The sequence below is a fragment of the Limulus polyphemus genome, unplaced genomic scaffold (assembly GCF_000517525.1).
Source record: "Limulus polyphemus unplaced genomic scaffold, Limulus_polyphemus-2.1.2 Scaffold2109, whole genome shotgun sequence".
NCBI lineage: Eukaryota > Metazoa > Arthropoda > Merostomata > Xiphosura > Limulidae > Limulus > Limulus polyphemus.
Window position 1 is genome coordinate 116,274 of NW_013667719.1, and position 17,832 is coordinate 134,105.

General features: G+C 33.2%; 1 protein-coding gene across 2 annotated transcripts in view; it reads right to left on the minus strand.

Annotated features, from left to right (window-relative positions):
- LOC106465977 (Down syndrome cell adhesion molecule-like) overlaps window positions 1-17,832 on the minus strand; it is a 95,254-nt gene that overhangs the window by 43,441 nt on the left and 33,981 nt on the right. The window contains exon 2 of one of the 2 annotated variants that reach the window (XM_022393940.1): window positions 16,489-16,756. The exons of the other annotated variant lie outside the window; for it this stretch is intronic. The gene's annotated coding sequence lies outside the window, so the exon portion shown is untranslated. The remainder of the gene's footprint in view (window positions 1-16,488; window positions 16,757-17,832) is intronic. 2 annotated transcript variants of the gene reach the window in all.

A 17,832-nucleotide genomic window follows, 5' to 3' on the forward strand; every position in this document is an offset into this window, starting at 1 on the left:
CAGAGCACAGATAGCCCATTGTGTAGCTTTGTGCTTAATTACAAATAAACAATAAACAAACAATAAACAATTCTCAATTTCATAACAACTCTATTATAGGGTTGTAAAAATCAGAGCCAATGATGTGTTAATATCAAAGCTTATGATATCTTAATGATATTATTACACAGACTTTGTTATTTCTCAATGAATAATAACAACAGAACATCTCGGTGATGTATAATAAAACATAATTAGTATTTATTGGTATAATACATCCATCTTAGATTTTTTTGCTTCATGATTCATGAACATACCAGAGACAATGATAATCTATTGACGTGTTAACAGGATGTTGTGTCTTTCTGTTAGACTTCGTGGAAAGCTACTCGAGCAGATTTGGTGAAATATATCATTAGATTGGAATGTTTGAATTGGCATAGCCGTCCATAATTTTGAAGTGGCAGACTATAAAGGGAAAGCAGCAACAAGGGAAAGACAGTAACATTCACAGCTGACTCTTGGGCTGTTCTTGTCAGACCGTAGACTGGGATTTGACAATCACTTTTATAACTCACCCTCGGCCCCTGGAACGCGATATGACGCGAACCAAGGAACCTCACATCTACTGTCCGGCACGCTAAACACTGGGTTGCACTCGGCTCAGTAATGATGCTAACTGGGCCACACTTTGCCCAGCAAAGATGCCAACTAACCACTGGGCCACACTTTGCCCAGCAAAGATGCCAAGTAACCACTGGGTTACACTAGGCCCAGTAATGATGCAAAATAACCAATGGATTGCACTTCGCCAAGTAATGATACAAACTAATCACTAGGTTGCACTCGGCCCAGTAATGATGCAAACTAACCAGTAATAATGCAAATTTATATATAATTTGATAAATGGACATAAATGTTAAACTATGTTAATGATGAAACAAATCAGAGTTATTAACACAATAACATGATAATAGAAACACAATAAACAATACAATACTCACACGAGACGTCCATGTAAAAAGATTTTTAAAGCATATTATTTAAAATGGAAGAGCATTCATTTTTAAACAAAATTACATTTAAGCTTTAGCTATTACACTTGACTAGTAGTTTATTTGCTACGAGATTTTATCTCTTAAAAATATAATTGAGTGTTTGTCAATAATTTGATTTATAAGTTTAATTCAATAGAGGACAATATAACCATGTACTCTTGAACTTTCATTGACATTCATATCACATTAGCGTTGCCACAAAAAGTAATATCTAACTATAAAGTCATTAAATTATTAGGAAAAACGCATTATGAACTCGTGGACATTCAATCAATCTAAATATTTATACGCCAAATTTTCCAGTGTCATATTTTCTGTAGGAATGAAGAAGTATTAAAAGTTCAGCATTGTCAAAATTTATTATTATGTTTACTCACAAACTTGATACAAGTGCGCGGGAAAGCACTTTTCGGAAAGCAATACATGTTACGAGTACTGTAATGTGAAAAGTAAGGATTTTTAGCAGGATCGATTTTAAACCCGAAGGAATCGAAATATATTATTGCACAGTAAATCATGAAAATACATAATTCCAATAACAATTCACTAAATATCTTGGGTAGCACAGTACAGTCAAGAAACAATACCAACTTCCAAAGAAAGAACAGTACATTTATCGATCTTTAATTGAAGCTGCTTCAAGGAATACAAATATAAAAACCAACAGAAGTAATCCAAACTCACAATCAATATTCCAACCAACACAATTTTAAATTTGAGGCGTTTATGAAAACTCAATATGTAAAACTGAGACGACTAACAGATTTAATGACTGTTAAGAAAATCATCAACCAGAAACTTGTGAAGTCCGTAGGTGCTTTTTAAACTATTTTTTCTTAACTATCTATGTATCAAACTGTTTGTGAGTCTTTAATAACGCGTAAGTCGCACGAAAATAAACACAAAAACAAAAACTTCCATTATTGTAGTTAGTCCTACTAATTAGTGTTGGGATATTTTATGTATGTTACAACATTGTAGATAGTCCTACTAATTAGTTGCTGGAATCCCTTATGTATGTTACATAGAAAATGAGTGATTTCACCCAGTTTTTTGGTCAGTTCTTTAGAAAGAATGCTGTAAAATGAAAGAAAAAACAAGAACCTACAACTTCTCACTATGTTGCTGTTGCGAACGCAAGAAAATCAAGTTAGCAATTTGAAGGGTAAGGAGACTGTTTGATGTTTTAAAAATATGCAATGTGCATCACTCTGCGGTAATAATAGTCAATGTTGATTCTGTTAATTAAAATGAATGGTTAATGGGACAGAGACCAAATGTGACTTACTCTTTGCGTATCAACTTAAATGTTTATTTTCAAATATCTACGTATCATTGATGATCATGTAAGATGTTTTGATAATGTGTTTGCTGAATAAAACATTACACATGAAGTAAACTAGAACAAAAACTGCATCGAACAAGAAAACGCTCTGTTCTTTACTTCTCCGTGAGCAAGATTCGAATAATTAGCGTATACCACATTGATGCTCTGATACAAGTAGAATCATGTCAGTTCATGTTTTTGTCATTTCTTCGGAGACCTATGACATACTGTCGATTTTGCATGTTGTTAGAAGAGGAGATTAGCGTGAAAAGTTTGTTTGTTTGTTTTGGAATTTCGCGCAAAGCTACACGAGGGCTATCTGCGCTAGCCGTCCCTAATTTAGCAGTGTAAGACTAGAGGGAAGGCAGCTAGTCATCACCACCCACCGCCAACTCTTGGGCTACTCTTTTACCAACGAATAGTGGGATTGACCGTCACATTATAACTCCCCCACGGCTGAAAGGGCGAGCATGTTTGGTGGTATGCGGATTCGAACCCGCGACCCTTAGATTGTGAGTCGAGCGTCTTATCCACCCGGCCATTCCTTAAAAGTGATAGAAACTTGAAACGAATATCTATATTTGCATTCCTCAGATCTTTAGTGTTTTCTGTGCTGTGAAAGGAAATATAAAATGTAAGGTTGCTCTTGCATATTGTTAAAAGATGCATGTTTACAATAATGAACAACTCAGAACATCAAAGGTTTTCTCCCAAAATTAACCCTTTGTTTTAGGTTTTGTTCAAACTGTATATATACGCTACAAAGCCCGGATAATCCACCCAGCATGAACTATTCGCTCGTAAGCGAGATTATGATCAATTTCCAAGTAATTCAATTGTAAGGTATCAAGTGAGAGATATTTTGTGACATAGCAAAACATTAAATTATTTTTTGTTGTAAACTTAGCACTTGATCATTAGAACACATGTAACTTAGAACATTTTTATTTTTATTTTGAGAAAGAATGGGAAATTATTTTACGTTTACAGGCTTTACTCTCTATTTGTTAGAAAATTCGGATGGTTGTAAAAGGAATCATTCAATTTGTTATCTTATTTTATATTTTTTCTTTTATTTCTGAAAACGCTTTAAAGTTAAATCTTCTGGAAAGAGAAGAAAAAAAAACGTTATCAAGATATGACCAATTCCTATAGGGAATGGGTAGGTTCTGTTCTTCTAACAAAATCTCACACTTCAGTTTGATGATTTTTATTGTTAAATCCTTCCAGAGTGCTTCGATTTAAAGTACTTTACACGCCTCATTTTGGCTACGCACATAGAAATAACTCTGTATACATTTAAAGTCGGATCAATTTTTGCTTGTTTTCAAATTAGTAAGACGGACGATTTAAACGAAAGTCGTATATCATTAAATATTTAATCGTTATACTTTTAGATGTTTAATTTTTCGAAGCCTGGCCGCCACTCTTAAAATAACTATCAAAAGCTGTAATTTTTTATTAGTTGATTTAACTCAGGAGGCTGACAAACGTTTTTATTCCTAATCCCTATTTGTGAGGGTAAAAACTCAAGACCTCAGTTTGTTAGATAATTAAAAATTAACATACAATGAGTGTTATCCTGGAAAAATATATGTTAGTATAATAATACATTTTGGCACACACATTTATTTTTGAACTATATAATTCTATAACTTTACGACCTGTTAAATTATAGAAAATTATTTTCTTGTAGAGCAACCAGACAGTGAAAAGTATATTAGTATTAAAAAAAAAATCAAAGAGATCTGTTACATCTTTCTAACTCCTTCTCAGGATTTGAGATCACCTGTTAGGCGTTTAAAAACTTTTCTGTGTTAGTAAAACATTTAGTAAAATTTAATTTTCATGACATTTTACAGCAATTTTAAAAATTTCAGTAAAAGTTGGATTATTTTTATAATTATGTATTTACAGGCATGGCCGAAAGGTGTCGTCGTTGGCTTCAAGATTCATGTAAATATTGAACTTCAAATGGAACGTTATAGATATTACTCACAAATGTTACATATATATATATATATGAGTGTGTGTGTGTGTGTGCATACATAAAGTTTGTTAACTTGGGGAGAGGGCAGCGTTGTAAATGTTTCAAAGGTTTGAAACTAAATATTAAGAAGTTTGCTTATGTTGATTTTAAGACCGTTAAGAGTTTTAGCTAGGTCTGGAATCATTTAATGACTGTAATTCTAGTTGGTAAAGCATTTTTTTTCCTAGTGAAGCTTTCCCTCCAAAAATCAATCCCCACTTCCTAGATTTTATCAAGTTTAAGGAATTTGTTTCTAGAGGATAACTTTTGATGTAAAAAGCTAGATACCTTTAAAACTATACATACTATTTTAAATATGTTATATTAAAACGACCTTGGGGCTTGTTACAGTCCATGTTATCATGCCAAATCATGCTCTAACTGACGACCGTGCAAAGTAGTTGCAATTGAAAAGGCTCAGTCGTAAGGCTCTCATGCTCAAGACACACCATTCCTCCCTGCTGCTTTCCATAATCCATCTAATATACAAAGAAGACAGTTTATAAGCGCCAATTTCAACAGTCCAATCATTTGGAAATTCATAGACGATGTGTCCAGCGACTTTATTTGTATGTATTTGTATTAACTAGCATAAATATCTATTTCATCCTTCAGCTGCTTAAGGAAACTGAAGTTTGTGATAATTGAACTGGAGGTATAACCATTAGACTTATCTTGGTGGGCCCATACCTTGTTGAACTCGTTTCCAGACGGTGATCCTTCTTGATTATATTGGTGTTGTTGCCTGGATGCGTGGATTGGTTTTTGCCACTCACATGCTTGGATTCTCACTTGCTACAAAATGCAGCATTTTACTTACCACGGCTTAGGTAAAAGTTGTTGCAGGTAACAGTTCTGGATGGTCCTGGTTCCCCAAGTTGAGCCACATTCCTTTGTTTTCCGATGTTATCATGTACAAGGGATTATCCTTCCGTCCTGGAAATCTTAAATTCCTGATTGGACATATTTTTATGACTTCGTTATATGAATATTTTGTGTCGGAAAGCACTGTTATATAGCATTCCCAAAAACGATTAATTTTTGGTGGCACCCACAAATGTCAAAATGTGGTTCCACTAAGACTTTATATATGGTTTTTAGTGACTAGTCTATCTGTATATTCAAAAACGTTTTACATAATGTACTCAACCTTGTATCGCAAAACACAAACAACCCATGTTTAAATAGATTCTGCGCCTTCAGCACTCGAATGCCACTTCAGTCACCAACTAAAATATGATCCTGCCAGAAAACATTCTGAAAGAAAATACCTGGTACAGTATTTTTAAACAACTTTCAGAACATTACTATTCGAGAGAGGCTTAATTTTGGGAACTTTTTTTTCCTAAATAGATTAACACAACTTTAGCTTATGATAAAAATTTTTTACAGTGTATTACTTGTTTTAACACCTTGAAGAAAGTGGGAATTTAATACGAGTTTTTGTTTGTTTGTGGAAGCAAATGTAAACTGTCAAAACTGTAGTAGAATATTTGATTTGGAAACTAAGTTAATTTTGTTTTCCTTCAGAATACCAGTTTAATAATCTCCCTATTCTAAAAATTTCGGTTACAACTTGAGTTCTATCAGCTTGATAACAATACACTAAATAGAATGTGGCACAGCAGTATGTCTGCGGACTCACAACGTTAGAAACCTGGTTTTTATACCCGTGGTGGGCAGAGCACAGATAGCCCATCGTGTAGCTTTGTGCTTATCTTCAAAACAAACAAACAATTAAAGTTCATTACTAGAGTGATAACCCCCTGGTGGCTTAGCGGTAAGTCTCAGGGCTTATAACGCTACTAATCAGGTTTCGATTCTTGCGGTGGACAGAACACAGATAGTTCATTATGTAGCTTTGTGTTTAATAACAAACAAACAAACTAGATTGATTGAATTTTGTAGTATTTTCGCTTTTTTTGTTTATGAAAATCGTAATTGCGATTCCAGTTACAAAATGGCTTCGTACTGATTACAAATGATACAAAATTCGCCGGGTTGTCTCAGTTTCCAGCTTGGTTAGTGTTATTAAATGTGACTTAGCCTTACTTAAAATCACACAGAAGTACTTAAGTAACTACTTTGCTAACAAGGTCGAAATTCATAAAAAAAGGCTTATTTATTCTTCTTAACGAGGATAGAAATTCAAAGAGCTCAAGCCTAATATTCTTTGAACAAATCACCAAGCCTAATATTTTTTTTAATTGAATTTCTAAAGAGCAAAAAACCTTCGACTGGGATGTATGTATGAACTAGTGTTTTGTCAAAACCAATTTGCGAGTTTTGGTTACTGAAAAAATGATTTATTTCAGTAATTACAAGTATTGAAACATAGAACTTTGTTGGTCATATCGCAATGTTATATCACATTTTTATACTTGGAAATCATATATAATGTATCATTTTTAATTGTTGTATTATATTACACAAGAAAGCACGAACATGATAGCTTAAAAAAGAAAAATAATTTCAAAAATTGCAGTTAATAAACAAGTATCATATGCAAGTTGTACACGAATGAGAAAACCAGTTTTTAGCATCATCTTCTTAGTTAGGTATAGAAGCTCAACGACGTTACAAATACAGCCTAGTTAGTCAAAAGTCTCCGAGATATGAAAACAGTAACAATATATTAATATTACAAAGTCAAATATTTCGCATTTCAATCCTCTTTTGGCTCAGACTTATTTAACAGTCAAAAGGTTTATGAAATTAATCAATTAGGTAAACTGCTCAGAACGACGACAATTCAATCGAAATATGCATAAATGTAGCTGAGAAAATTTGATACATAAAATGAATAACGCGCCCTCTACCAGTCGGATGGTGCGTGCTGTTTCGAAGTGTAGGGAATAGAGATCAATGAACGGCAAGTAAAGTTCAATATATGGCGAGCGTAACTCATGTAGCGAGTTACTTGGACATGCTGTGAGTGAATTTGGATGTTCCCTTACATACACAGTATTATTGTGGTTTCAGTGATTTAACCCACTAGTTTAAAATAATAGAAGATAAATACACCTATAAGCGTTGTTTACACGAAAATTACGATTACATTGCTAGCTTCTTAAAGTTTTAGACCATTACTGTGTTTGAGCATGGTTTTGGCTATCTAAATAATGGTTTGAGGGCTTTAGTAATAGGGTTTAATGCTTGCCTAGCAAGAAACAACATATGTGATACAAGAAATAACAATGTCAACGACTTTATAACTGGAATTTTAGTGCAACAGAACGTGTTCATTTAGATTATCTAAAGATTATAAAAATATATTTCAAGAAAGGAAACCAATTAAGTAATATCAGAAAGGAAGTTATAAGAGAAAACTCCATCTATGAAGTAGAAATGAAATCGCCACATTAAGTTAATTTAAAGTTCTCGTTAATTTCATTAGCAGTATCACACCATTTCTTTATGGCAATATCTTCTAACGTGAGAGAGAGAGAAACCGTAACGTGTTATCTGATTTGCGCATGTGTAGTTATTTCGTGATATTTTCAGTTGAACTATACTACTCACAAAAATTAAATGATAATGATGTTTGATATATTTGTTGTTTATAATTTGAAGAAAAAAACACACAGAGAAACGTTAAATATTAACGAAACCTGTTTATTACCAATATCATAGACGAACAATACCAAACAAGTCGAAAAATTCATATACAAGTAATAGAAAAGAAAAAATGTCAAAGAATGCCAATATTTGGCTGCACACATATCATAGAAAATATGTAACTATTAAGATGAACAAACTTAACGAAATGAGTATTTAGTAACTGGTAGGCCTTTCTTTATTGTTTATGACTTCTCTCTACCTGTTCCCCATACTGCTGATGAAATTTCGAATCACTTGCTGGTGCAGCACAGTCCACTTCTGGATGAGGACAGCTCTGAGCTCCTGGGCAGTCATAGGAGCAGGTTGGCTGTGCCTAACTGCTCTCACATGATTAATTGGATTTAGGTCCTGTGACTTAGCAGGCCGATCCAGTACTAAAATTCCTTCATCCCGAAAAAACATTCTGCGTGATCCTGGCGGTGTGAGGACGAGTGTTATCCTGCTGATACACGTAAAATCTACAACAGCATCAGCAAAAGGCGAACAGTGGGTAGCAGGATTTCATCCACTTAACGCCTTGCTGGCAAAGATCCTCTATCCACCACATAGAGGTCGGTACGCTTCCGCATGCAGATGCCACCCCAGATCGAAATTGAGCCCCCCCCCCAAAGATTTACTGGTGGACAATGGTAAATATCGTTCTCCTTTACGTCTCCAGGCCCTCATCGGTTGTTTAGTACACCTGTAGCCCTTCTGTGATCCTGACCTGGTCTCCTGGTATATTCTTACGTGATCTGGTATTTGCAACACAATCTACAGACTGTGACACCCCCATGACCTCTATCATTTAAGCCTGGGTGCTGCCCTCCTGTAGCAATTTGATTACTTTTCAAACATCAATTTCAGTTAATTGGTTTCTAACAGCTTCACAATTTTTGCAAAAGTCAATCCCAGTAAAAAAAAAACCCATAAACCTAGCATTATCTCGACAGTAGACATCTTTACCAATCAACCCAAACTAGCCATTTGTTTTACAGAATTACAGTAATTTCTTATAAAGGCCTGTTACATAAGGAGTTATTGGTGCATAAACTTGCAAACCTAAGGTAGGATTAAAGTACTCTTATAAAATAAACATAATCAATTTGCAAAACATTGGTGACCTAAAAATATACAAATTTAAACAAACCTCATTATATGATAATTTTTGTGAGTGAGGTAGTTCAACATTTTCGTTCTCTCGTGCTAAAATACATTTATGATTTATAAAGTTCAAATACTCTGCAGTGGAAGTAAATAAGTTAAAACAAATCGTCGGATAATATTTGAATTATATTTTATTTTATTTTCGAACAATATTTCAAGACAACTTATTCGGATTTACGGGGTTTTTCTTAATTAAAAATATTACAATAGGCCTGTCTTTTTAAGCCAAATGATGAACTGAAGCAATTAATTCTTTTATTATAGTTTATGCTGTCTAGCTATTATGATCACTTGTTTAATTTCCTGTTTTGCAATATGCTTTGGTGTAATAAATCAACGTGTTTTTAATTTTTCACGAGATTTGTTTAAGTCAAATGGACGTATTTTGTTATTAATAGGTATTTTATTAATATTATGGAGTTTTAAGTTAATGAAAAACAAAGAAAATAAAAATATAACATCACAATAGGGCCATGTTTCCAAAAAGAATTACAACAGAATATCTTGTCTTATAGAAGATAAAAAGTTGCAATTTACTCTCTCTTCGTATGTATGCTCTTTCATAATGGAAGCCTAGTTTTGTAATATCTGTATGAATATCTGCATTTTAAAGATGAAAAACCATTGATTACTAAGCCAATATTTCATTCATCTAATAAGTTACAACAGAACATTAACTTTCGCCACAAAGCAGCTCATTTCCATTTATTTAATGTTATTATAGTGAAAACACAATAATTTGTTAATTGAGTTTCTAAGAGATTAAAATTTGCGTAAAATTATTTGTTGACTTCACTAATGATGCATAAATTATACTATTTCTATAAGGGCGACAATGAAGTATTTGTCATATAAAATGCAGGAAACAATTATACAACAACTGGAACTACAATAATCTGTCTATGAAAACAAAATAATTGTTATTACCATTAAATAATGCTAGTGACTTCCTTATATGTAATCTGGAAAGTAAGTTACTGGTCATTAAGCCTACTTTACGTTTGTATATGTACATTTGGTAGAGTTGGCTAAAGAATTGTTAAACTTAAAAACATTTGCGTTATTATGGAGAATGATCACCACCAAAAGCAAGGGCAGTATGGGCACTTTGAGGTATCCTCATCCACTCATATTAAATAGCTGTTTTCTGTGCATCCTTACTGTTTAGAGGATCTTGACGGGATCTGACGCGTCTCTCAAAATTGCACCTTATACACGTTTAATATGATTGAAGTTCGGTGAAAGTACAAACCACTCTATTGACCCTCTGGGTCTTACTGTGAGTTGAGTACACCTAACTGAGCATATGGCACACAGTTCAGTATTGTAAATTCGATTTCTAATCGTATTCGCATACAGTTCATTCTTGTAAAGTCAGTTTTAATCGTATTCATACACAGTTCAGTATTGTAAAGTCAGTTTCTAATTTACGGTCGCGTTGAGTAAGGATCGACAGACAGTATTTGTCTGTTTTTCTTATGAATGATAGTCTGCCTAGCGCAGATTCACAAACAACCATACTTTTAGTTTCGAATCTGTTCCAGATATTTCTAACGGCACTTTGACACATGTGTAGCCAACAGCCTGCTGTGACTTGCTAACTTCCATGTGTCCAATGGTCTTCACACGAGGGAAGAATTCAAATGTCCTTTTTTTAGAGATTTTTTTTCTAAAATAAATCAACAAACAAGCGATTCCCAGTTTCAGTTATTTTTGTCTTTTTAACCTTTGTCTGTTCAGCTTCTTGAAGAGATCCGAAATATTTTAATGTTCTAAAACGTAACGATGATAAAGAATAATCGATGTTAATAATGGAATCGCACTGTTTACGATTCGTTTTAAAAGGAACTATATTCGAGGATCTCACAATATTCGTCACCCATTATCAAATATTTTGCATCATTTTGGATAAAATGTTCATATTCAAAATTAATGCCTAACCATAAATAAGAAGGTGCAAGTTCTGGCTAATTTCGGATTTTCTGTTCCTTCTGAAATTTGGGGTAAAATATTTTAATAGTAATAGTAAGAGTGAGACATTTTTTTGTGTTAATTTTAACTGTAAATACTAAAGCTACTTACTATGAAGATACTGGCACGTTTTTAGTGGATAAATATATACGTAAACGGTCGCAATAATTCCATCATACTTGTAATCGTGGGGTAATACACCTGTATTAGTTGATATCTTATTTTAAGGCAATATTTTCTATGTCACTACATTAAAACACAGTCTTTGAAAATAGTCCGATTGTGGCACATTTGCTGTGCGTGACAATTTTTAAAAGTGGTTTGTGTGGGTATTGTTTGCTAGATTTTTATGGGTTTTGTTTTCGTTTAGTTAAGCTATGTTATCCTACAGTGAAACATTTGGTCCATATTACATATCTGATTATATTCAGAATATTTAACGTAACAAGATACCACCACAGCAGTTGCTAAGCCTAATGCGTCACTGTGCTATTGGCGTAAGGAAGTGAACTCTTGTAAAACATATGAATCACTTATCTCTGACAAAAATTAGGTATTTTTTAGCAATTTATTTATAACATATGTGATTGTATAGTTAATGGCTGCATTCACGCTGTTAAAATATCATCCATACATGATATGACAGTTCAAACATAAACATTGCGTAGATCGTATTTTACAAGCTTTCATTTTTACTATTGAAAAAACAACTGATACAAATAATTGTTAAAGTAACAATATATCGTACTAATGCCTTAATACGTAACATATACTTGTCGAAACCACTCTTTGTTTTACTGTTAAAATATATTAAAATCAACATTAGGGGTATGAAAAATAACCAAGCTTACAGTTATTTAACTAATATTTATTTGTAAGATCTATATTCACTTCAAGAACATTTGTATCTGTTCGAAGCGTTATCAGCAGAGACTAAGAAAGTAGGTTTGAACTGAAAGATTTAACGTCATTACAAAAGTCAGTCGCCTTTGCTTTAATAGAGTTTCATGGGACTACTGGGTATAAAGAAACCAAAACTAAATCAAAGCAGATCTGTACATTACCGAAACTATGCTGTGTAATTAAGTTTTATATCATGTTCATTGGACGAGGCATACGACTCAGAGTTAGTATTTACAAATGAAATTCGTTTGCGTTGAGGTCATTCCAGAATTCCATCGTAACCAGAATCGTTGCTACACAACTAGCGATTGTTAAAACGATAAAATAAGTTGAGTGGAAGAGTTGCTAATAAACAACTAACTTGATTTTTTCAAGAACCAAAATAACCGATGTTTCTTTGAAGCTAAATAATCATATTCTTGGCCCTGTGGAACATTATGACAAAAGAATTAGGTAACCCGTATAATTGAAAAACGAAATGCTATAAAAATAGATTTCCAGCAAGATTTGTATTTATTGGAATGGTTAAAAAAACATTCAGTAAGTTTTGAAAATACAGTAACCTTTTAAACAAGGCATTTTATTTTTCTACTTCATATAGATTCGAAAGAATAGAGAGAAAACGTTATTAAACTTCCAAAATAAGAACCTGCTTTAAAAGACAAACTGCCGTGCTACAGGAACAAGTATTATAGATATTACACGCCGTTCTGAAGGACGCCTAACTTTTTTATCGGTTAAATGATTTTCTTCAACTGGCGAAGGATTAAAGAACATAATCGATTGAAGGGCGGCCAGTGGTTTCAAGATTAGCCAGCCTGTAAGGCCTCTTCACCCGTGGCAAGTTTATAAAAGCCAAATAGATGTCTGAGATTGGACAGAAATACATCAAATAAGTACTTCTACGAACAGCTGCACTTTTTTTCCTTTCACAAGAGTTAGTAGATTGTTACTTTGGTCAGTCAATATTATAGTTAAATACCTATCTTGATATAATTCAAACAGATAATGTAGTCAGTAATTGTAGCTTAGACGCGTGAGAACATCACGAGGGTTTCTCATTCACAGGTAAGATCAGCAAGCGACACTTTTCCTTATTCATTTAAATACTGAAAATATTGTTATTATACAAAATTATGATGAATAATTAGTAGTAAAGTAACTCATCTTGGTTGTAATTAATGTCCTGAAATACAAATTTCAAAGACATTTATCAAATCAGTGGAAAGATTATTGTGATAATTTCTAGGGGAAACTTGAAATGGCACAAAGATACTAATGGCACAAAGATACTAATGACACAAAGATACTAATGGCACAAAGATACTAATAGCACTAAGAGCTCTCTCTCTGCACGCGTTGCTGGAAATAAGTTTAATCACTTGTAAGGAAATGAAGTAAGTACAATCCTAGCCTGAAAACGTTTCAAATTACAAATAAAATACAAACTTTTATGGTTAATTCTTTGTTTTGTAGTCAAAATAACATAAACGAAATAACCTGATAACGAAATAATCTTGTCGAAACGTTGTACATTTATAATAAAATTTTCTTCATTACCCATTAAAGCCGTCCTCAAACATTTATTTTCTAAAAAGTGGGTTCCTCGTCATCAGATCTTATTAATATACATTATAAATGAAGCGACGTATAAAAGACCAGGCAATATATGGATATCCACGCATGGATTCCAGGAGAGTTGGTGCACTAATAACCATTATATGGCATCAATTGACGAAGGATACAGATAATTAAAATACAACGCAATTGCCTGGGGGGAAATCTATATTTGTAGATCATATGTTGCCCTGTAACGTTACCTTCAAACAAAGCAAAATTCATGAAAAATACTTAAAATTAATTATCCAATTTTTCCGCTTTACATAATAAATCAGATTGGGCACGTGCGCATATGCAACTTATTGTATAAAAGACATTAACAACACTTCAATACAAAAAGTATTTTAGCATTGGTACTTCTAAATTCCAGTTAATTCCAAACGTACTGAAGCTTGATTCTAGACTTTAGAATGTATCATGGTTCAAAAAAGTATATGTTACGTGTGTGTGTGTATAAAGATAAGCATTTTTAGGTTTTGCACAAACTCTTGTCTGCAGAGTTTTATTTATTTTTTTATCAACTGAATTTCTCTAAAAAAGTACTGACATATTTGATATAACAATTACATTATCATCCGATGTATTGGAACTTTTGCGGAAATATAATACATTCATTTATTTCTGCGTGTTTTGTTAAACTCTATCTATCAAGTATTCCCATTGGCCTGAACTTGGCAATTAACTGAATTAAAAACAACAACAAAGAAATCACTTGCTAATATTGCATACAGTTTAATTCTAAATGACTCTGTGTGATGGTTCAAGTAGTACTTAAAATGTTGTATTTACCGTCGCTCTGATTACTGCAAGTATTTTTTGTTTCTTCCAATGACGTGTGGAATAATACTATATATATACACACAGACGTTTTCTCTGTCAAACAATAACTTGCTAACTTACCTTTACACAGGAGTACCCATAGCCCAGTGGCATCGTAAATTATTTGATTTCAAAAATACGTATATTGTTTAAATGTCATCTATAACACTATAAACATCTTGATATTTTTGCCTGGCTTACTTGGGTATTTGACTAAATTAAATATAAGGATTAATACTTTTGGAAGGAACGGAACTAATAAGTATTTTTTATTGGTGCATTTTACTTTGACCTTACAATAGATCTTCTCCTTTCTTTCCTTCCGAAATTTTGTTTATGTTTCAGGTCAACATCTTCTCCGATCATCTTACCTATGGCGTTAAGCTCTCTACAGCTAGTTAGCCATAAGCAGCTTTGCTATAAACAGTCTGGCACCGTCCTTAATTTTGAGCTGCTGACCATAAATGAAGGCAACCGTACGGTAGCACAGATCGCCAACTCTCGGGATACTCTTTACCTTGAAATATAGGATTGAGAGTCACGTTTTAACTTTCCCACAACTGTAATGGCGAATATCATCGTCGTCGGGTTTCGATCCCACGACTCAAATACTGCAAGTTGAGCACCCTCTAACCACCTATCTACTACTCACGTTCAAAAGGTATAACAATGTGATTGTAAACTTAACTGATCTTTGAATTGGTCAGACACCTGTCAAATTTTGTTATAATACGATATGATATACATTATTGTTGCAGAAACAAATAATGCTCATACAATGTTAAAAATGTCCAGCGAAACGTAATTCAGTGAGTTTAAAATTAATAAGTCAAGACTGGATAAGCCCCATGTGTTTAATGCGAGTTCTAACCCTTACATGACCACTTGTTTTAAATGGGGTCCACATATTTCATCATATTGGGTAATTATGTTTTTGCTTGTTGCAGCATTAACTGTTAAAAACTTACTAAAACATGTGGTGAACTCACTCATTTTCTACTTAATTAGTGGGATTAATTGCAGTACTAGTGGTATGTTTCTATGTAATTAGTGGGATTAATTGTAGTATTAGTGCTATGTTTCTATGTAATTAGTGGGATTAATTGCAGTTCTAGTGATATGTTTCTATGTAATTAGTGGGATTAATTGTAGTATTAGTGGTATGTTTCTATGTAATTAGTGGGATTAATTGTAGTATTAGTGGTATGTTTCTATGTAATTAGTGGGATTAATTGCAGTACTAGTGGTATGTTTTCATGTAATTAGTGGGATTAATTGCAGTACTAGTGGTATATGTCTAAGAATTAGTGGGATTAATTTTAGTATTAGTGATATGTTTTCTTAATTTTATTTCGTCTCATATGTTGTTGGAGGAGCTGTAATCAACAGTCATTGATTCACAAGTAATGTGATGTATAATTAGTTTAGTAAAATGTGTTTACAAAAACGATAGAGTCTGTATCAGTCAGCAAATATAGGGGTAAAGCAGATATAAAGTTAATAAATAGGATGGGGCAATCTTGAAAAAAAATTAGTCTTCTAGAAAAATGTCTGTTTTAAGTGCCAGGTGGAAGATCAGATTAAAGAAACTGAACAATTTAATCCTAATAAATTGGGTCTACATATGCAAAATTATACCGACATTTACATTCATTTATCTATAAATAAAGGTTGTTCTAACCTAGTCTGCGAGTCAGATAAAAATGTTTGGTGGGTTGACTCCCGAAATACAAACTTCTTATTTACATTCTTTATTTCTAAATTATGAATAGAGATTTGAAGTTCTTGAGATATTTGGAATCTGAAAAGACACAAGTTTTTCCGTATTCGCCCTAATTTCCAGCAATGATGGAGTAAAACCCGTATCCCCATGCAAAAGTCCCCACAAAACATGGAAGTGGTCGCATATGTTGCGCAACCCAAGATTTGGTTCCTTAGCTCTATAAATCAGTTTTCTCCGAGTACAAGTTCTGTCGATATAAATCTCCAAAGAAGGCTCAATAAAATTTACTTACCACCTTAAGGTAGCTAAGTGCGGTTCCTGCCTGAATATGAACACTTCTACTATTTTGTTCAAGTGGAACACAGTTCGGCCAATTTCCTAAACTCTGCATCTTTATGACCGAACATCATTGAAAAATGAGTTGGTTTGGAAGTAAAATGTTTTTTTTGTTTAAGGTAACAAATAGAGCCCTTTCTTTGTGCTAACTTGTATACTGGAAACCGTGACACAACTCTATAGCCCACCCAATCTCCCGAATTCAGTCTCATCAACTTGCAGACCTGGTGTAAATGAAAGAGAGGAGTAAGTACAATTAAAAAACAAAAAAAGGTAAAAAGTTATGTTCAGTTGGGAATACATTTAAAGGTTATGGTAAAAGTGTTTAAATTTAAATAACTAGAAATACGTTATTTGGGCTAGGAAAGGTTGCCGTGCACATATCGAATAATATTATACTAGCGTACGTCTCCTCCTTCTGAAAATCATGGACCCACCAGTGTATAAGTTAAATGAAAACGATAATCTGATCATATAGATTAGAGAAAATTATTCATTCTGCTGTATAGGTCTGCCAATCTAATATAGACATATTTAAGTATAAGTTTGGACAAATGTTGTATTTACAATATATATATATATACGAAATGTGTGTTTGTTTGCACCCTAACTCCTCCAAGTCTATCTGACCAATCTGAACCAAAAGTTGTATGTAAACACTATGACTTATGGGGAATGCCCTAAGGGGATCAAAACTGAACTTAGCCCTATTTCTATTTTGTAAAGCCTGTTAGTTAATTACTCCCAGTATATTGAGTCAATCTCAAACAATCTCGGTAGGTTCACGCTTTAGACAATGTTGAACATTCTAAATGGACTCAAGGTCAAAGTGTGAAAGTTGGTGGATTGTTTCTCGAACAATCATGCTTTTCTCGTGGTCAATGAGATCATGTGGGTTGTTCAATGGTGGGATCATCTCAAAATCTCTATTTGTTGGTTGATGGAAAGCAAACTGCAAATGTTGTTTATTAAGAAGCTTTGTTATAACTTTAAAATTTTGAGATAAAGTTTATGTTCAAGTTATTACTTTGAAATATATAATTGCTGTCAACCTTACATTGTTTTAATTAAGTTTAAACATCCCCCGTCAGTTGATGGGTATTTCAGCATGTTTAATATAAAGTGTATTCTAAAGATTGCATTGAGAAATATTTAGAAACTGTGGTTCATGTATAATGGCTGGAGACGGCTTAAATGGGTAATGAAGAAAAAGTTTAATATAAGTTTAACATGACAGCAAATGTACAACGTTTCGACAACGTTTTGATGATGACAAAACCTTGTCGAAACGTTGTACATT